This window comes from Neopelma chrysocephalum, unplaced genomic scaffold (genome assembly GCF_003984885.1).
Source record: "Neopelma chrysocephalum unplaced genomic scaffold, ASM398488v2 Primary Assembly neopelma1_79, whole genome shotgun sequence".
NCBI lineage: Eukaryota > Metazoa > Chordata > Aves > Passeriformes > Pipridae > Neopelma > Neopelma chrysocephalum.
Window position 1 is genome coordinate 5183062 of NW_020897740.1, and position 21343 is coordinate 5204404.

The window sequence follows — 21343 nt, forward strand, 5'->3', positions numbered from 1 at the left end:
GTGGATGCTTACACAAGAGGTTTTCTGAGCAGACTTCTTAAAAACACTACCATTTGCCAAATGTGTCAAAAATCACTTAATGTTCATCTGATTTCCACTGCATCTTTTTTCTAGAGGGCTTACCAAAAAAATCCCCAAACCACCAAATAAAAAAAACACCAAATAATCTTTTTTCTTTTGTTTTCAGTGGGATTGAGGGGCAGAGATTTCAGGGATTTTCCCAACGTTTGGAAAGAAGGCAAACAGGTTGACACTTAAGAAGACTGGTAATAAGGGTGGGATTTCAGAAGCAGTCAGTACTGGCCTAACTTTGTGGGTGTCAACAGCAAAAAGATTATTGACTGATGGCAAAAGAATCATGGTCCTTTCTGGAAATCTCTGGTTTTTTACTCACATGTCATGACTTTTTTTCGTTCAGTCTTGAGGGACATGACCTGGTCCCCTTAGCCACCCCAGCACATTCCTCTTATGGCAACAGCAGGCCCTCAGATGAGTTTAACAGAGTGGTTTTCTGACCACAAAACACAGGTGTTTAAATAACATCCTCAGATTAATCCTCAGCACAATTAGGTTCTTGTATTTCTGCATATTGTTGATAAGTACAATGGACACAGGTCCATTTACCAAATTCCTGGCCTTTGGGGAAGGTGGCACAGCTTTAAACTGTCAAATTCTCTAGGCAGAGAATAAAGCTGGCATAAATATCTACCTGTTTTCTCATCTGTGCTACAACACATAAACGAGCAGCAAAGATGTAGCCTTTCATTTCTGAGCAACTGGGATGGACAGCACTGCAGTCATAGGTTATAAGTAAAACCGACTGCCTGGAATAACACCAGAGTGTCACTACAATAAAATATTGATTCACTCCCACTGTCTCCTTATCCTTCCTTCCTTTCCAGGCCATGCCTACAAGTAACAAATTGATGGGATTTCAGAAAAAAGAATAACACACACATTTTTAGAGAAGATAGAGGGAAATGCCTAAAGTGTAGTAGACAAAATGCTTTATGGATGTTGACCTTAGTGAACAATCTAGAAATTCAACAAGGGATGTTATCTGTAGCTGCTGCAAAAATGTATTAAGAAAAAGACTCACATTTTGCTGAGGCACATCTGTTATGCAAAATATAGAATTTATGTAAATATTGCAATGCAATATCAAGCCAGGCATATATTAAAACTTAAGGGCAGCATGAAAGTTTAAAAGTTTCCATTCCAGACTTTGGAAACCATTCTTCTAAATATCTACCCCAGATGCAAGTTTATCTCAAGAGTATCCATAATAACACAAGGTGTGAGCACATTTTCTGAACAAAATTCTCAATTTGTTTTGGGGGAAAGAAAGAATTTAATTAAAAAACATGTACACCATTGCTATTCATAAACTTGTCCAAGCAAAATAAGTAATAAATCAATTTGGTTTTATTTATTAGCTCTTGCAACATGTGTGGTAAACACATATAAAAAAAATCTTGTGAACAGAGACATTATAGCTAGACATGAATGAAATTTCTTGATGAATACAAAACTAATTAAGAAATGAAATCTTGGACATACTAAAACTCTTTGCAAACTCTGATCAGCTTTGATCAGCTTTGATCAGAGCGAGTAGCTTTGTTCCCAAAATGGGTAAGTGAACTACTTTGCTTTGAAGTGCAAATAGGCAAATAAATAAAAGTTTTGATTTCTTAAACCAGCATTACCGTTTTGAAATAGAATTTCAATTTTCAAAAGGGGAGATCTCTTGAAACCAAACAGAAATTCGGTCCTCTTGAATATACAAAGGCAAAAAAAAGCATTTCACTTTACCCCAAAGGAAACATGTGTTGTGTTAACAACATAATGAAACATTTTAATTAATTTTAAGGATTTTTTAAATTCAGTGCCCAAGTCACCTAACTGCTCTGGCCTCCTTACATCCACACACACACCCATGCCCCAAAACCAAGGACTTCTCTTCCTTCTAGCTTGACCACTCCTGATCTTCACACATCACATCACATAAACACATCCTTATCCATGCTGCTCTAACTGTTGTTCTCTCCAGGAGCACTCATAGGATTCAACAGTTATATCATTAAACAAACAGTGCAATTATTCAACAACTTCCACACACAGATGTGTCTTTCTCCTTCACTTACACTTTTTGGCTCCTAAACACATTTGGATATTATCTTGACTCTTGTAGAACTTTGGAAAAGAAACTTATCCCATGTAAAAAATCCATTTAGTGTAAATCATCCCAGCGAATCTCCATGGATGCAATATGGAGATATTTTATGATTTTTTTTTTTGTATGATTCGTTATCTTGAGTTGGAAAAAATGAAATTTCCATACCAGCTGGGTCAGTGTTTTGCACATCTGGATGACAATATACAGAAAATTAAATCACTAAGAACTTTTATCTAGGTAGTATATAAAGCTAGACATTCACCTGTAATAAATAGCACATTTTATTTCCCATTTTCCATTTTCTTTCCTATTTGACAATCACTTTAAAAATTTCAGCTGACAGTGTTCTTGCAATTATTAAGCACTCCATAATAAAAAATGTAATTCTGGGAAGAATATGTGACAATGATATTTAATAATTTAATTGTGTTCTTATGTTAAATGCAAGCAGGTCTTCATGTTAAGCATTGACCACTTGACAAATTTCCATAATAAATGCATCAGTTATATCACAATGCACTTTGGAAAACTGCCAAGCAGTGATGCATTCAGGACCAGAAAATTAAAAAGGCAATTAATTCAGAATATGTGACTGCACAATAAATCTTCTCTATGTGACATTAGGACCTCTCTAACTCAAAGAGATTTTAGAATCAAGTTCTTTACATTCAAGAGTCCATGCACCTCTCCTTTGGAGAGAGATGCTTTTTAGTCCTTCCAATTTGTTAATGTATGCAACTACAGAAATTAATTAAAACATGCGCAGAATTTTTTTAAATAATGAATTAGATAAGGTGAAGATGTTAATATTTAGTTGGGATTTAATTTCAGTGGTTTCTTAAGCAATTATATCTCATTAAGAAACCTGTAATTTCTATCAGGTAATGTAAATTTAGAAAGTACAGAAACTGGCTTGATTTTTATTAAAGACAAAGAATGGAATGCTATTATTTTCTTCTGAAAGCATGCTCTTCATCTCTGAAAAGGACTTTTTCAAAATGAAGGCCCTTTAGTTAATGTTTAGTGCTGGAAGATGATCACACGTCAATATGAGGATAGTAAAAATGTCAATTTTTTAAGTTAAATAAAGCTCATAACCAGCTAATTTTTAAACAACATCTGCATGTTAACAGTGCACTGGTAATAGGATATGAACGGTTCACCATCAAAAACAGTCCTTGAACCCAACACTGTGCAATGCATTAAGCAATGTAATTATGCTGGAAAGAACAGATAAAAAAAAGGAGTGATGAGATTTTTGAGTGAGATAGAATACAGAATACTATTGCATTTGTGAAGCACAGGAAAATGGAAAGGGGGGGGGAAGAAAAAAACCTGAGTCCTGTTACAGTCAAGCAAATACGAGAAAAAGGAAAACGCATTGGAAAAACTTCAGCTGCAGAAAAATGACATATCTCCATGGGACTTCCACGAATGTTCTTTTTTTTTACATTCTTAGGTATGACAAATGAATTCTTAGGAGACTCAGGAAGAAAAAGCATTCAGATACTAATGACAGAGATAGAGAGTGCAAAAGAGAACTCAAGAATACAAGACCCACTGAGGGAGAGTAAGACATCTAAAAAATGAACCAGCTGCCACACAAAGAGGTATTCAGAGCACTGTGAACTTCAACATCACGTAGGGACCAAAGAGATAAGAAAAGCAGCTCTATATTACTCAATGGGCACTTGCAAGTCTCTCTTCCTATGTTAAACCCAGGGCCAATTCTCAGACATCTGGAGCCTGAGCACCACTCGTGCATAGCTGAACACTAAAATGAAGCCCAGGGCCAATCTCCTGGCAGGACAGAAGCAAGGAATGCCAAGCCAGTCTGGGAGCAATGTGCAGGAGAAACATGCAACTGAGGGTTACCTCATGTTATGAATAGCTCAAGGAAAATTTGGGGGCTCTGGAAGGTACAGCTAAGCAATGTGGCTGGGAGGAGGACTGGGGGTTTTATGCTGTTCTTGGCTTGAGGGTCACAAAGATCTGTCGTAAGAAGCCAGCTGAGAACCTGGCACATCACTGAAAGTAATGTGAGTGGCTGAATGGGCTTCAGTCCACAAGTAAAAAGTACTAAGATGACAAAACGTACTGGTGAGATCTCTGAGAAATGAGCAGTCTGTCATCATCTTCACTAAGTGCTGTTTCCATAAACATCTCACAACAGGCTCCTTACGAGCCTGTCTCTGCGTTTTCCAGTCGCCAGTGCCTCCGAACACGGAAGCCTGTGGATGCAGATCTCACTATTCTCATATGCACGTGACCAGCCAACTGCTTATATGAGGGCTTTGCTCAGACATGTTAAAGATCTGCACACATTTTTCCAAATGTACAATGCACAGCCCTTCACACCAAGTAGTTTAGTGTCTCCTCTCACCTTCCTCCCCCACACCTCAGCCCTACGTGAAAGCAAAGGCAACACTCGGAACTAAGCTCACTAAAAATGATTTGGTTCATTGCTACACTTCAAGCATATGCAAAAAACCCATGCAGCTGCCTTGTGACAAGAACATAGCATGTCCCAGAGGTGCTCTTCCAGAGCACCATGTCTCTTAGTAAACGGGCAACATATGATGCAGTTCTGGTCTCATCACAACATGTGTAACATCTGGGAGAGCTGCCACTTGTGAAGCCAACCAGTGCTCTGCTGACAGACAAAGTGAGCATTATACTGAAATGCCATTCCTCAGCTGTTTGCAGAATTAATTTCCCTGTAGAATTTTCTAATTAGTTGGCTCTTTCCAGCCCGTTCCCCACAGAGGAAGCAGAAAGGAAGCAAAAGGCTAGCACCTGCTCCTAAAGCTCTGGCTGGGGAAAAAAAAATAATTAAATTTAAGGATGACATATACAGTAAGTATTTAGGCACTAGAAAGACTTCTATCCATGCAGCTGTGGGGATGAAGTAACTCTGTTTGAAAGCTTAATGGAGATTCTTCTGTGGGGAAGAATTTCCAGTGGCTCACATTCCAGACAGTTAACCACATTACCGAAGGGAAGAAAAAGGGATTTGTTCAAGCATTAAGAATTGCCTTATAAAAAAAAAAAAGGAAAGAAAGAAAGAAAAAAAAAAGGGAAAAGAAAATTTTCCCAATCTGTAGAAAAGACAGACAGATGAATCCAGACCTGAGAATGATTCTACATGTAGCTCACTCAATCACTTATGGGTTATTTTCAATCAGTCTGTTTTTCTATGACTTCAAATTAAAAACTATTATTATGTTGGAATGAAGTTTATGATATTATCTTAGAAGCAACAACTTAACACAACGGAATCTGTTCCTTACTGGAGTGAGTCACTGGAACAAAAGAAATAACACGGTTCTTACTTTGAATTTACCTGCAGTGGGTCATTGTAAGGAAAAAAACATGAGAGGTATTTAATGAAAAACAAAAACAAGAACAAAACAGTCCAATAAAGACAGCTTGCATTTCTCACTACACAGGCACTTTGCCAAAACAATTTTTAAATACTGAATATAAAGGAAGATGATAGTCTACTAAGGTTAGAATGCATGAGAGAAAAAAGCTTCCTTATGGAAATTTCCTATTGGAAATTAGGATAAGCCTTAATCACTTCAATAAACAGTTTTCATTGCCTTTCCACAGTGGCCTTACAAAATGGTGGACCTTATAAAGAACTAAGGTTCTAGAATAAGATCACAGATATAACGTGTCTAAATTCATTTGGTGTGTGTTTTGATCAGCACAACGTGTGATTTAGGCCCAGAGATGAGCAAGAGTTATCCATTAATAAGGCAGATGGTGGTTTAATTGTACAGCATTGTCTAATTTTTGTGTAATTCCAAAGCTGCTTGAAAGTTGTTTTTTAATAGATTCAACGTATGTGTCTCAGTGTATATATATATTTGGAGCAGTGGTATGATTGAAAGACTTTTTACTTAATAATGTATTAACTTCATAGAATCAAGACATGGTGTTACATTTTTATAAACTCATTATTTTCCAGAACAATTTTAGATAAACAAATGCAACAGGAAGTGTAGGTAGGAGGAAAGGTTCTGTTAAAACCAGAGTTAAAAAAATAGAGATAGTGTTGCCTGCCTGGGCCAAATGCCCAGACCTTGTTCCCCGCTCAAAGACAATTCGGAAAAAGTAGTGAAATATCAAGTGGAGATGTAAGGCAAGGCTACTCCTGCTTTTCACTGGCAATACTTGGTACTATTCTCTGGTATTCTGGTAGTCTGTGGAAAATCTGTGTATGAATGAGTGGCATTTACCCTTGTCATATGAGGTGGCAGTGACATGTTAATTTCAAATGTCTACAATTATTTCAAGTGGACTTCTCCCCAAAGCCTACATTGGAGAGGATAATTTCAAACTTCAGAAAACCAAAGTAAACAACACTTATTTATATTCCTCGGAAGTGGTGCAGCTAAATTCATCTGTGGCTTCGAAAATCTCCCCTTATACTTTAGTCTGGCCCATTAACTGCACCTGTTCTCTTTTTCTTTCTCTTCTTTTTTTAGGGGGGTGAGGAGTGGGGGGGAAATTATTTCCCCTTCAATAGCAGGTGTTTGACTTTTAAAGGGTGCATAGAATATACTATTTCTTTACTGTCCAGGCATTTCAAGTGAAACAATAATCCAAAACCCCTCACCCCATTATTTCCCCCTTTGAAATTAAAAGTAAATAATGGAAGAAGAGCATGTCCTTGGAAAAGCAAATGAATGATAGCTCACAAAGAAACATAATGTGAAACAGTAAATCTATTTTCCACAAATAATCGTGTAAATGAATCCATTTTATAGGTTTCTCTTTATTTTTCACTTTGACAAAAATGGCAAAAATGTTTCACTGAAATCATTTTGACTTATTTCTAATTTGAGTGTAGACTTCCCATAAATATAAGCATATATAACCTGCTACAGGCAGCTTGTCTCCAAGACCTCTGCCCTCAATCATAGAATTGAGTTAAATTTAATTTACCTGTGGCTCACTGAAACAGGCTTTATTTTTTCCCTTAACAGGAAAAGTGACAGTGAACAGTAATTTGAGTGTAAAAAAAAAGACATATTGTTCTCAGATTATTACAGGTCATAATATTTGACTTCAGCTAAATCTGAAGTCAGGAAAACAAGCTAAGTAAACCTTGGTTTGTTTGAGGAAATAACCTCTGCTTATTCACTACACACTGGAATTAAAAAAATATTAAAACTAAATATAGTTACATCAGTGACCTTTAAAAGTATGTTGGGGGATTTTGTATTGGTTGTGTTCTGTTTTGCTTTTGATTAGCTTTGACTGGTTTATCTGTAAATCTAAAACACATGAAGAAACAAAGTCGGCAGAACAGAAAAGAACGATTTTCTCTGGAAAGCCTCTAACCTGTTGTAGAGAAGAATTCTGCATTATGGTGCAGCTGACTCATCCCTTATTTCTCTCAGTTACCAAGAAAAGCAAAAAAAGGCAATTTCTGTGCCTTCACAAAAGTTCAGAAAAACATTGCAGAAAATGGCTGAAGAGGAACGTTTGACTCGAGCCCCAGAATGCTGATTTGGGAACCGTCTTTTGCTGACTGCCACTATTGATCGGTGTTACCTGAGTTTTAGGACAGCAAAATCTCACCCGTGGTAAAAGGCAAAGGCACAAAATACTGCCTTGGCTGGAACTATGACAAGTACATCACAGTGGTGAGCATGGGATGAGAATCCAAAGGTAATTCATGTGGTTTGGTGGCAGTTGGGGGACATCTTTCATAAGCCTGGGGTTACAGATCCCTCTCCTTCTTCCCCCTTCAGCTGACAGACATTCTCTGCCAGCTCCAGAAGCAGCCCACGGACACACAGTGGGTCCTTCTCGCTCCCATTCTTCCTTCGTTGCTCCCTCTTTGGTCAATCATCTGTTTCTCCATTCAAATGTCTCATACTGTTTTCTTTGAACATCCAGGCTAATGTCGAACAAACGGCATGTGGCCAGATCCAGAAGTCCCTGTGCAGACTCACTGACCACCTCTGTTCCCAACGCCAGGCACGGCAGCCTCAGAGAGGCTCACAGGTTGCAACATGTGTATTAATATCACTTTGCTTTTTCATATCCTTATCTCTAACAGCAAATCTGTGTAGCTCAGGATATGAACTGCAAATGAGAGATGAGGAACTGGTTACTGCTTATCGGGAATGATGGAATTTGAGATTCGGAGATGAAGGGGGTTTGTTAGTTGTGTTTTTTTAATGAGAGGACTGGCTGATATTTATCAGTTGACCCCTGTTTCAGGTAACGGAGCAGTTGGCAGGGAGCTATTCACACTGATTAGATTGAGTTGGTATTCTGATTAACTTCTGATTTCCCTAGTATTATTTGTACAAGCTCTTTATTGCTCTGGATAATTCTCCCCTTCCTGGTTTAGGAAGTGGAACTGACATCCTCCTGGAGCACCGCTAACAGCTCCCCAGATTTTATTATGTGAGACGACATGATGGTCAAAGATTAACCCAACCTCTTACTATTTTTCAATATTAAAATTAGACCTCTGTGACATTTACTTTGTTCTAACCAAGCTGGAGTAATGCACAACTTTATCATCTAAGAAAGATTTATGGTACTGAGACTGATCAGGATATTACTTTTACTCAATATTTCTGTGGCTAAGGCAACTGCTGTCTTCTTTCAGGATTGAGTATTTGTGTAACCCGAGTGGCTTTCAATCCCTGCTTGTTCTGAGAGTCCCCAAAACTCTTCTGCTGTGGCTGGAAGGAATTATGATGTTCTTTCCTTCTCTCTCCACTGCTAAGCTTGTTGCCTGCAGTACCTTTGGGTTTCTTTCCTCTTTCACAACCTGTTATTTGTCATTGTTCTGTCTCACTTCTCTGCCACAACAGATCCTTGAAGTGAGCATTCAGAGATGTGGATTTCCAACCAGCTTTCCAAAAGTTCCCTCATTACATCTGCAAGCCTGAACCCAACAGACCTTGCAGCTACAGGTGAGAATCCAGGTAGAACAAGTAATGTCTTATCATGTATGTTCATTAGGATTTCTACTACACCAGCAAACAGACATTTCCTTTTCCAACCTGGCTATCAAGCTTCATATTTCACATATCTGCAGAGAAGACCAGGTTTGTTTTCCATGAATGGGCCACATTATGGGTTTTTTATGTTATTCAATCTCCTACAGGCTTTTATCCAAACCAAGCAACTAAAATAAAACATGGCTTCCTTCCCTGAGATGGTTTCATAGCCCAGCTCTCCAACTTTCTCCCCTACCACAAACATGCAACACAATTGTGCAACAGCCGAGGAAGGAATGGTGAGATCAGAGCCGTGACTGCAGACATCCTGACATGGGGATCTGGCAGCTATTCAACACAAACACAATTAGAGGACTTACCCTTGCGTGAAGTATTTGCTTTCTTGATAGTCACCAGCCTTAACCTCTAGGAATGCTTACAAATCAGATAGCGTTCCTTGAGGAGGGCGAGCCTTTTCAAGCTCCTCTGTCTTCCTTTAGCCAACACAGATATAAAGAAGAAAGACATTCCACCGTGTCATACAACTTCTCCAAGGGAAAGCCTTTAAAAGGAGAGAAGAGTTGTGGTCTCAAAATCCCTGCCAAGGATTCAAGAAAAGAAGATGACATGGTGCTTACTCCTCTTCTTCTCTACTATTACCAGCAGGAAAAAGTAACTCCACAAGAGACAAACTTTGAAATTCATACCAAACATGAGTCCTGCTCCTTGGCTTTGCATTGCAGTAGGTTTCTCTGGCAGTGGTGATACCACAAAATGATGGCAGGGCTTTGCATGTCTTAGGAGACTCATATGCGTGTATCTGCATAGATCTTTGTGAGTTGGATACAAAAAAGGTTCATGATTTTAGAAAACGCAACCCAGTGTATATAGGTGTTACATAACTTAAAAATTCTTAAGTGTGAACTACACAAGTATTTCAGTAGATTAATTCCAACTAGTGTAAATCCTGGGCTCTTCACAGAGTGACTTCATCTTAAAAATGGCAATAACAGTGGAAGACTAATAAAATATCTGCTAGCAAATAGGTCAAGTGTCAGTCTGGCACAGCAGTTACAAAGTCTTGTTCTGAAATGCCCAAGGATTTAATTTAGTCTCATCTCAAGCTGCATTGCTGACATGAGAGAACTGGACCAAAGAAGGACCCATTGGTGTAACCTCAGCAGTGTACCACAGCAGAACTGAGGGGAAGGCTGCTTGGTGGGGTTTCCAGACGATGTAATGTGACATGGCTCGACTACCACAGGTACTGCAAGTTACAGACACACTTAACTGGTGTAACATAAACCAAAATAACAATAAAAGAAAGTGATAAAGATAGTTCCAACTCAGAAACACTGAAATGAACTGAGAAGTGCTGGACTGTGCGACCTCCCTGAGCAAACCCACCACCTCACTGCACGAGCACTTACCCACTACCAGCTTTGAAATTGCACCCCTGAGCTGCAGCCTGACAGCTGTAGGAGGAACAGTTGTGCAGTGTTGTGCCTTCCCAAGTGTCCAGATGCACTTTTCCATTGTTAGCAGCTTTCACAAATATCAACAATCTGGAAAACAGTAGAAACTGCCAAAATATCAGATATCTGAATCCAGTCAGAATGAGACACTCCCAAAAATATTTCTAACACTATGAAATTCACACACACACACCTCCCCAAATATCCAGGGAACATTTTTGCATGGGACCAGGAGAAAAACAACAGTAATGCCTCAGCCAGATATCAATGGTCACAGAGTTCCAAGTAAAGGAGCTGATTGATGTTATTAGGGTGCATGCAAAACACCCAGGCCATGCTCAAGTGACAATCTGGTACTAAACTACTGGTAGTTAAGCAGTTGCATCAAGCAAGAAAATACTACAAATAAAACATGTTTCTGGGGTAGCTCTGTTGACATCTGCAGACCCACCCAAGCCAGGCATTCATCCCAAAATAAAAAATTGGCAAGCAACTGTGAATGGTTTCTGGTCTTGACTTTTTGTAACTCCACTAAAGAAGCACAATATAAATCTGCAACCCGTATCCCGAAAAAAAATTAAAAAACAATAAAAAAAGATTGCAGTCATTTTGAATGGAAAAAAAAAAAAAAAAAAAAGAAAAAAACCCAGATATTTCAAAATCTAACAGTGCTTATAAACAAGGATGTTACTTTCCCCTTTCTTATCCAGAACCACCCCTAATTGAAAGGATCAGTATCTAAAGCAACTGGTGCTGCCCTGCACATGAATCCCCTTTGCACCTCTTCCTTCTTATTTCTTCAGTGGTTTTATTAACATTAGTGACTTATCTAAGTATTAGAATGCTTGGCTGCTTGGAAGCTTATCAACAGCAAATTTTATGGGCTGTTCAGTGATGGAAACAGGAGGAGTTGGAGCTCTCCCCCCCCAGCTACCTCGATATGGAAGTCTTCAAGAAGCCATGGAATGTGCTCTCTGGTATTTTTGGTATCTTTAAAGTGTCAAGAGTGCAGAATTTCTCTTGTCGGTTGTCACAGTGTGACTCACAATTAGAGCCATCTGCTCTGCATTCACCTCCCCAGGGGCACCGCTCGTTTTTCACCAGCTTCCTGTTGTTGACAGCACAGTTCCTCCCTGTATCACTCTCCACCAGCACCCATACTCCTCACGGACGTTGCAACAGGCTAAAGCAGTTTCCCTTGGGAAACACTTTACCCTTGTTTTGCTAGTGATTGGGAAAAATATAGACTGTTGAGAAAGCTCTGAAGGCAGAGCCTGGGTTTCTAAAGGAACTGAACAAATTCCATTCTTTTTTTTTTTTTCCAGGAGGACTCCATTGTTTTTATATTGCTTTCAAAAAGTCAAGGTTTCTCTACATCCAATTTTTATTTCAAGCCGGAGAGAAGTTTGAAAAATGAAAGATTATTTTTGCTGAACCCTTTTCAATAGCTGATGGAAATGGGTGATTAATACTATCTAAATATTATTCAAATATATTTTCAAATGCTAGAAATAATTTCCAATAACAAATTTCAGATGGGGAACATGCCACCTTCCCCTCCCACTCCACCCAATTAAAAAAAACAGCTCTGCTACAGATTTTTCACACCAAATACTTAAGATGAGTGAGACTAACTACCCCAAACACAGATCCATGCTTGTGAGGGGTCTGTGCCTGGGTTAAGGTCTGGACCATGTAGAAATATCGCTTAGGCTGGGTATGGCTGCCTGAAGCACAGCTGTATTGTGTGATCTTTTGCCCCTGTGGATTGGAAGTTTTATTTCTTGGGCGCTGACCAGTAGTAACAGATCTGAGATTCTACTTTCCCTGAGAAGCCAGTTTTCTTGAAACTATCTCCAGTCCTGCAGGAGCATAAGATCTTATATATTGTCACTTACTGTGGTCATTCTGTTAGGTTTGGGCTTGGTCAGGTGCTTCTCTGTTGTGTCCACTGCACAAGGAGCAGCCTAATAGAAAATTCAAATATTCAACATAATACAAAATGCTTCTCCCACAACGGGCCACAAGTTTTATGCACGTAACACCTTTTCCTGAGCGTTTAGGGAAGCTCCTGTGCCCTGCTCCTGACCTGACACTGGTGATAACCACTAGAGTCTGTCATGCTCAGACACTCCAAATAAAACCATAAATCATCTTATTTTGTACCACATCCTACCAATAAAGATGAGTTGCATAACTTTATTGTGATTTGTTGGGATCTTTCCAGAACCAGCGGTTGGCTTCTCCTAGGAACAGACTCTTTCTTATATATTCACACCCCTCCAAACACAAGTTTAGCAGACTTCAGATCATGATGCATCTGCACTCACTCAGTCACATCACGTCAATACGATGCACAGAAGCCTTTCATTTGCCTTCTAAATCAGGATAGCATAACAGCTGAAATATTTCTCACTGACCCTGGTCTTCAACACAAAAGTGAACTTCCCTTTGCTATTTCAACATTCACTTCACCAGGATTATATTGAAGGTCAACACAATTTGGGCCCTGGATCCAGACTGCTTAAATTATTCAAAAAATATGAACCTGTGCCAGTTAAATCAAGAAAATATGTTCTAAAGAAAGATAAAACACATCCTCTGTTTAAAAACACATTTCCAAAAAGCAGCTCTAAACTCATCTCATAAAACTGTTATGAAATTCCCAGTTCCTCCAAACATGAGGAGAACTCTCTGCAAACTAAAATATTAGCTCATATTTGTTGGGTAATCTAGTAAACCCAGATGGGGAAAAATTGGAAAGAGAAAAATGGATTCTTTCAGTGCTGCCTGAGATCGCTCATCTATTATACAGCTCAGGCACGTATCTGTATGGAAAGTTTTCAATATTCCACTGCTGAATTCTTACTCAAAACCTGCATTTGCTGCAGGCATGAAAACCTGGATTTTTAATAGTCTCTGTTTGTAGGATCCACTGTGGAGCTGCCACTGAAATGCCTTAAAACGCGTTTGCCACTCAATAATTATTGGTCCAATACACTGTAGCAAATTATTTTTACAGATTACAAACCCACTGATTTGGCCACTTAATAAACACAGTCCTCTTGGGCTGAAGGGCTCTTTATGATAACTATTGTTCTAAGTATTAGTGCAAGTCAAGGTTGGGTATTCTCCATTTATGAGGTTAGCAGAATTGGATATGACAACCTGCTCCTCAAACCTAATTCCTCTTATCTGTATTTCTGTTTACTGCTCATTATACCTGTAGCTTCAGTCCATTTGCTGTAATAGTGTCCAAGCACTTTAATTATGGAACCATAAGCAAAGCCACAGAGTTAAACAGCTTATTCTTAGCAAATATGGTTATGTTTGCACCCGAGGTCATACCTCCCAGAACTCGCATGTTTTATAAGGAACATCCAGTCATAAAGACCAAGATGTACTTTGAAATTTAATGGAAATGCACTCAGTTAATAGTGCTTTGCAAAAGAGTAAACTGGTAATAAGGTGGATTAAAAAAGCAAAATTATACTGAAGGGCAGTATCATTCTTTTCAAGCAGAAACTGTTTAGTATATAAAAATTATTGTGACTGAGGAAATCTGGTTTTGCAGTGAAGACCTCAAGCATTACATCACAGACAGACCCAAGGCCTTGCATTTTAATAATTAATTTCATAAAAGATCCCAAGAGCAATAGAAAGGTCATGAGAGCTATTCCAGTCCATGGGCAGTTGAGCAGGAGAATGCCTTGATGCCCTTTAGCCTTTGAGTGTGCTGCAGGACAGGGGAGTTTGGTGCTAAACGACAAATTGAGTTAGAAATATTTGAGTCATAAACCATAGTAAATCTTTTAGCACTTGAAACACTGTGTGACACTCCAAACTGAGAGCAAATGAAGTGTTAGCCTATGCATGTTTAAAATGCATGGAGGCTGTGTTTACTGGATTATCCATTTCTTAACTATGTCTCCTTTAAGAGCCTTCACAAGCTGACATCCAACCATTTCCCACCAAAAGAAACCATTTATGAAAACCTCCTCTATCATGGTGTAAGAAAAAAAAAATATATATATATCTGAAAGCAAAATTACGTAGGTTGCAAAGTCAAGGACAGCTAAATTAGGAAGTGGCAGATTTATGTGTGCCTGTATAACCTCTACTTGGCCCTCTTGTAGGTCCTGTGCCCCGAGTGAGACAGAGGTCCTTTGGAAAAAATAGTATGTGATTATGCAATTAAAGACTATATCTTAACACAAAGAGCATCTGAATTAAAGTTCTGCTGGCAGCTGTGAGTAAAACATTTCCTTACATTTAAATTCTGGGCTTTGCAACCTTAGCACAGAATTTCTGTCAGGTGACATCTTCAGGTGGCTTTTATATATAGGCAGGAATTAATTCTAGCCTGATTACTGAGCCTTCGTTGCCCCAGAACAGCTTTCCATTTACCTGAGCTGAAGAAAGAAGAAAATCAGGAGTCATCTGCAGAAGGATGCTCTTCCTGGAATGGGAAGAATCACTATGGCCCTGGAGTGGAGTCGACAGAAACTTCATATAAAATTGGTTCTTCTTCCCTTGTTTACTGGCCAATGTTGTGATCAATATCAAAATGACCACGCTGAAACAAAGATTATTCCTACCCAGATCTGAGTTTACCACATGCATTTTGCTGCTCTTGTTAATTAGTCCAGTTATCAGATTCCTAAAACTAGATTCAGAGCAACATGGACTGTTTCTTCCTAACCACTCTTAAGAGGCTGCTCAGAATTCCTCAGGAAGATTCACATTGACAAGAACCTTACATATTCCTACCAAAAGCCTTTTGATCAGCAGGACTGTACACTTGTAGGAAGGAAAAGTTCTGAAGGAATTGCCACCACACAACCACTACTTCTTCACGCCAAGTCCCTCAGGGCCTGTCCTGTTCTGACATGACCCTTTCACAAGAGGGGAGAGCAAACTTTTTGCTTCTCTTCTAAAAGTAGACAGCAGAATCCAGAATAAACTTTGAGCTGAATTGAAGTCAATGTAGTTCTTGTTATTTTAATCTCTCCTTTCTTTGCTTTATGGATTTAGTCAGGGAATTCAAATATTGAAAAAGTATGTTAAGTGCAATGCAAGCTGAGACTGTAAAAGTGCCAAGTTGATTAATGAAGCTACTATGAAATTTGCCACACTTTGTAAGTATATGATGGTACAAAGTCATCGCCCTACAGAATAATAGAAAATGTCATATATTTTTGAGTCAGTTGCAGAGACCCATCACTTTTCTTTACTTGACTTTTACACTTCAAGAACCTTAGACCTTCTTCTGTATATACGGTATTTTTGGTTTAAAAGTTAGCTTAAAACCTGTGTATTCTGAGAGTCATATGAACAAAAAAATGTCTTTTGTTCTCCAAAACACTGTGGCAAACAGTACAGGTGCAATTAGGACACTGTTGTCTTGAAAACATCATGCAAGAAATGAAAGAAATATTTCTGATTCATGAAAGAAAACTGCAGTACTATCCTTTTACCTCAGAATATTCCACTCAGGGATCTCAAAACCATGCTCAAAATGAACGAGCCAAAAAGCTATCAAAGTTAACAAGACTTCCCTTCAAAACTGCAGTGTTAAATCCAAAGTTCCCTTCTTTGAAAAAACAATATCAAGCAATGCTACATCAGGACAAACCACTTGCAGAAGCTGTGCTGGATGTTTTGACGTTAGCTGTCCTACAGAACACTGTATTCATTTTTATGGATATTTACCACTACAGAAAATGTGGATCCTCAAGTCTGTCCCCCATACCCAGGGTGCCAGACAACTTTTCTGATGAGTTTCAATAGGCCTCACTTTTGTCCATATCCTCTTGTGTTGCTAAAACAGAAAAGAGATTTAAGGAAAGTCCAGGCCTAACAATTGGACTTCCCAGAACAGCAGATCCCATATCAGGGCTCTCATCAAACTGCTCCCTACAGGACAGAAAAATGTCCTGTCCATGAGGAACAGATGAAAGAAAAGCACTGATGATTGTATCTCATAAGAGGCTATCACAATTTACTCCAGACTGTGTGGACAGGAAGCTCTGGAAGCCTTTGGGCCCAGATGTAGAATTTACAAAGAGCTCAAGAGCCATCTCTTGGGTGCAAAGTAGAAGGTAGCAAAGAAGTAACAAGCCCGGTCCCAGCTGAGAAGCCATTTAACCATGTCAGTGTGATGCTGCACCACAGTGAGCAGACCTGATGGGAAAGAAATTGGCTGCCACCCAAAGAGCAAGAACTTTGCTCTGCTAGGGAACAACTTGGGAAAAGGTAGAGCCGTCAGCTCCAGGGTGTGCATCATGCCCAGCAGGCAGCTCGACACAGAAGTCCTCAACTTTGGGAATGCCTTCACTTCAAAAGATCTCACTTGAATGTGAGGGTACACACTGGCAACAGCGGGCTCCTTTGAGGCACCTTTCCCCTTCTAGCTGTATTCACCTAAGAAATTTCATGCACAGAAAACAATGAGTAAAAAGGAATATTCAGATACATGACAGGAATGGTCTTTATTGTCATTTCTTTTTCAGCCAGTGCTTTGTTTTCTTTTAGTCAAAGTCTGACAATCATAAAAAGCTATTGTAAGTGCAGCCCACCGAGAACCAAACCACAGTCCTTCCTGCAATGCCGAGGTTAGGGATCATTACGTTGTTACTGTGCCATTTGGAATTCATGCAACGCATCCACTTACTCTATTAAATTAAAGCATTTCCTGTAGCAATTGAGGAAGGATAAAGAAAATAGGTGCTATTATAAAAGCATTGTCTGATTGGCCTTTTTCTCTGCAAGCCATTAGAACATGGTAGCTTATAGCTTTGAATTGCAGGATCTCTTATCTCCTATTACCAACACAACATAAATGTGAAGGGCTGGAGCCAGCAGCATTGCTGTACATATGCAAATAAATGGGACAAGGATCTGTCTCCACTGTTTCCCACTCTGTTTCAGCTTCCCCACTGCAGGTTCCTATCTCTCTGTTTAGTCACTCTGTTTTTCAGCCACTGCTCTTCCTGTGGGACTCTCCTGGGTGTCTGCTTCTCTCTGCATTTGATAAGGAGATTATTTGGAATGGAAGTAGACAAGCACAGGTGGTGGGACCACCTGCTACAATCTCTTCAGTGCTTTTGGACAGTATAATAGTACTTGGATTTAATCTTCATATTTCCTTTCTTTTTTTTCTCTTTCTTCCTTTTTTTCTTTTTTTTAACACAAAGTTAGTTTTCAATTCATTTACTCAGGGATCTGAAAGGAATTATGATCAGAGATATAATTCCCTTGGTCCTGAAAAAGCAATTTGCTAGAATATTGTTCCCGGGATAGCAAGCTCATCCTTTGCATTATTTCAAAACTTCTGGCAGGCCCTCCAAAAGCGCAAACCAAAAGCTCTTTTTAAGGTGCATTCCTCATCTCTCCTTCATTGCCTAACAGTTTCATGTGCCTTATTGCCTGTTTCTGCCAGTTCCCAAATTTTATGTGGCCATGCACAACCGTAGCAGAGTATATCACTCCCTCATTTGGCTACAGTCAGGCATAGTCTCAGCCTCAAAGGGCATCTGCAGTATGATTTATTATGGCAGAGGGTTTCCTCTGAGTGTAAAACAGAAGGCTCAGTTTGGTCAGGTTCTTGTTTACACAAATAATGAAAGAAACCCAGTGTTGATTCTAAAGAAGCCATATTTTCCATGAACTTGCTATTTTGAGACTGAGAGACAGATATTGTCAGTTTAGCCCAAGATGGAAGAAATCCATTAAATGGATGGAAATCTGTGGAAGACAGCTGAACACCAAATTTAAATGGTGCCTCATACAGTTGGAGTCCAAATTAGAATCAGCAAGAAAGACCTGAATCCCCAAAAGTACACTGACAAGGAATATCTAACAGAAAATAGATTTGAGAGAGATACTACAGTTTGCAGCCAGGAGAAAGAAATAGTTTCTCAGCTTATTTCTTATTCAGCCTTTGTAATCACAGGCACACTTTTTCTATTTCTATTTGGCAGAAAAACTTATGCTAGGTTTTAACAAATCTCTGGGAAATTTTGCTTAAATGTACCTAAACAACTCGCTTAAGGTAAGATTGGATTTTCATTTTCTTGCATATTATGGCCACTGTAGGAAACATGAACGAACTCTGAGGTCATTTTGTGGCATGTATCTCTGGGAGCACAACTAGAAACATCAAATGCAAAACAAGCCTCTCATGTGCACTTGTCCTAAGTGCTCTTTGGGGCTCAGCACTCAACAAAAAGGAATAGTTTCGTAAAGTCATAGAGAATCTGGAGATCGAGGCTTTATTCCTGAGCTGATATGCAATGTTATGCAACTTGGTTTTCACTTCAGGCCTGCAGAAACTAGTGATAATTTTATTTCCTTCTGCCAGCTTTAAAAGAAAAATGCCTTAGTCACATCGTTATTCATTCCTGAGTGCTGCTTCATTTGCATTTAGGTATGATCTCCCTCTGCTTTTGGAGGTGATATTTTGTAATGTCTTTAGTCAGATGCACTCAGTGTTTCATTTGTGTTGTGCATGTCGTCTTTCACTGGGATCCCATAATTTTCCCCTGGAATTTGCTCAACCCTTAGCTCTTAAGATGACAGAAAATTGGACTCAGCAAGCCAACAGTGACAGACCTAATTGAAAGCACTTACATCTTTAGAGTACAGCAATGATGCAAAGATTTGCCTGTGGTTATGAAGGGAATGTGTGCAGGCTGTTTCACAAAGAAACGCTGTGTATGCCATTCTCCTCAAGAGTCTGTCTTTTGTGCCTTCAGTACCTACAGGAGTGATCAGGAATGCACAGAGTTTGCATTCCTGCAGATACATTATCTGAAAGTGTGGCCCTTTGTTTGCTTTCCTTCTGTTTCGTTCTGTTAGTCCTTCATTGTAAGAGAGACCTGTTTATACATTCCATTTTTCTTGGTCTTCTTGGCACCTTGCAGTCAAACACTACTCCAGATTGATCCCTTGGTTTACAATGCACTGGGAGTACAGTCTATGTAAATTTTAGGAACAGACAAAAGGGTGTACTCGCCATCTGATGATTTCATTTCTAGCTTTCCAGCACCTTTTGTTATTTCAGGGTATTTTTTCCTGGTGGGAACAGACACATTCAGCTGTTGTTTTCATGCTGAAAGCCTGTGTGGAAGCACTTCCCTGTTTTTTTTTTTTCCAGACATGTCTTTCAGCATGTTTCCAAAGGCTTGGAATCAGCACATTGTGTTGTGACATGTGCATACTTGACATTGCTTTGTTCTCTGACTTCCTTTTGCTTGCAATCTTTAGGAAGTTATCTTACAATTAGCAAGGAATTTTGAGTCAGTGTTATTGCAGACCCAGCATATTGTCCTCTGCCATCTGCAAAGAAGAAAGTGCGGAGGAGCAGGAGGGAAGAAAGTCATTTTAGTATTTTTAAGTGGCTGAACCACGTAGGTTTCTAGCTTTAGTTCACTGCATAGAGACTGACTGCAGCTTCAACTGCAGCCAGAAAAAAAATGTATTACACACTACAAACATCCATTTGATACAGCCTTTTTCCGTGTTTTGCTCTTGTTCCGTGATTCTCTTATCAAATAGCAAAAATGAAAGGGTACCTTTTTCCTTAAAAGTTTATATGCAATATTTTTCTTTTTGAATTTGCACCTTAATGTAAAGGAAACCTGTTCATGTGTCCTGTAAATGAAGATGACAAAAATAAACAAACAAAACCCCCAAGTTTTGTTTTATCTCAGTGGCAAATATGCTCATTTTTACCTAGCTGAAAAGCACAAATTTTTATGGTGTTCTTCTTTTTCTTCTTGTACTTTAGACCATCAGCCTCCTGCAGCACAGACAAACAGTCAATTGCTTTTGAAATGCTTCCCTATACAGACAACACAGCTCAAGAAAGAGAACTTTGGGCATGAGGGGAGACCTTGAGAGCTGCCCAGAAAAAATTCCAAGGGCAGGTCCAGTCAGATACCCCCTGGCATTAAAATGGTGAAAACACACTGAAATCCTTACCACTGTAGGAGAAGATGAAGAGTAGCAGCAATAAACTGTGCCAGGAAGAAAGCAACCATAGGTACACACCTGTGTTGATGTAACAGAGAGACCTTCTCAACTGGCCACAATCTCTCAGCTCCTTATTTCTGACCCAAACTTTGTTATGCCTTGAAGAATTGCCCTGATGCCCAGAGAATTTGAGGTCTTTAAATCTCACTGGCTGCCAAAATTATACTGAGTGTCCGAATCTAGAAAGGAGTGAGGGACATACCATGCAGTCAGCTGCTCACACTTCAGCAAGACATCTTGTAGACCATGGTGTAAGGCATGTATGCTAGACCTCACTCTGTATATAAACACTCAGGTTTTAACGTTTTGGCATTATTGTATAATAAATATATGATTTATAATAGCACTGTCCAGGCAAATTTTTATCCACTATGGGACAGGGAGGGAAATCATCTCCCTAGTTAGTATTTCGAGTAAGTTTTTCTTTACATGCCATAAAATATACATTATAATATTTGGAACAAAGATTTTGGTGTCAGGATGTTCCTGCTGAAGTGGTGAGATTTTTTTTGTCCTTGGAGTAAGTAAAAGTGTAATAAAACATCTGTTTCAGACTTCAAGAACAGACCTGAGGAAACAGAGGTTTTTACAGATACCCACAGGATCTCAAAGCATCAGTAAGGAGTCTCTGGCTTTCACTGTGCTAAGACGTTTCTCCATCAGCTCCTCTAAAAGACACGGCT

General features: G+C 39.2%; 1 long non-coding RNA gene across 2 annotated transcripts in view; it reads right to left on the reverse strand.

Moving 5' to 3' along the window:
- LOC113970762 overlaps window positions 1–21343 on the reverse strand; it is a 76586-nt gene that overhangs the window by 34889 nt on the left and 20354 nt on the right. Inside the window, exon 1 of one of the 2 annotated variants that reach the window (XR_003535321.1) lies at window positions 9531–9690. The exons of the other annotated variant lie outside the window; for it this stretch is intronic. This is a non-coding gene — a long non-coding RNA (uncharacterized LOC113970762). Of the gene's footprint in view, window positions 1–9530; window positions 9691–21343 lie in introns of those variants that run through there. 2 annotated transcript variants of the gene reach the window in all.